Below are 283 nucleotides of genomic sequence, written 5' to 3'. Positions count from 1 at the left end.
TTTTATATATAGGACTATTTAAAATCATCTGCAGCCATTAATAGCAATAAGACCCAAATTACTATTTTTTAGTATGGTTTTACTCTACATGTAGCGTATTTAATGGCAAAAAGTTAACAATCCTCCAAAAACAATTGCCTCTTTGTTAACTGCACTTGCCTCAAGATTCTTCTTTTATTTTATTTTTCTGGTCGAAGGCAAAAACGATAATCACCGAAATAGCCTAAAATAAAGGTGATCAAAACACCCACTTTGTGAAAGGAAAGACTAGAAGATACACCTT

The sequence above is a fragment of the Penaeus japonicus genome, unplaced genomic scaffold (genome assembly GCF_977035675.1).
Source record: "Penaeus japonicus unplaced genomic scaffold, GWHDUDI00000001_assembly GWHDUDI00000023, whole genome shotgun sequence".
NCBI lineage: Eukaryota > Metazoa > Arthropoda > Malacostraca > Decapoda > Penaeidae > Penaeus > Penaeus japonicus.
This window is presented reverse-complemented; position numbering follows the sequence as displayed.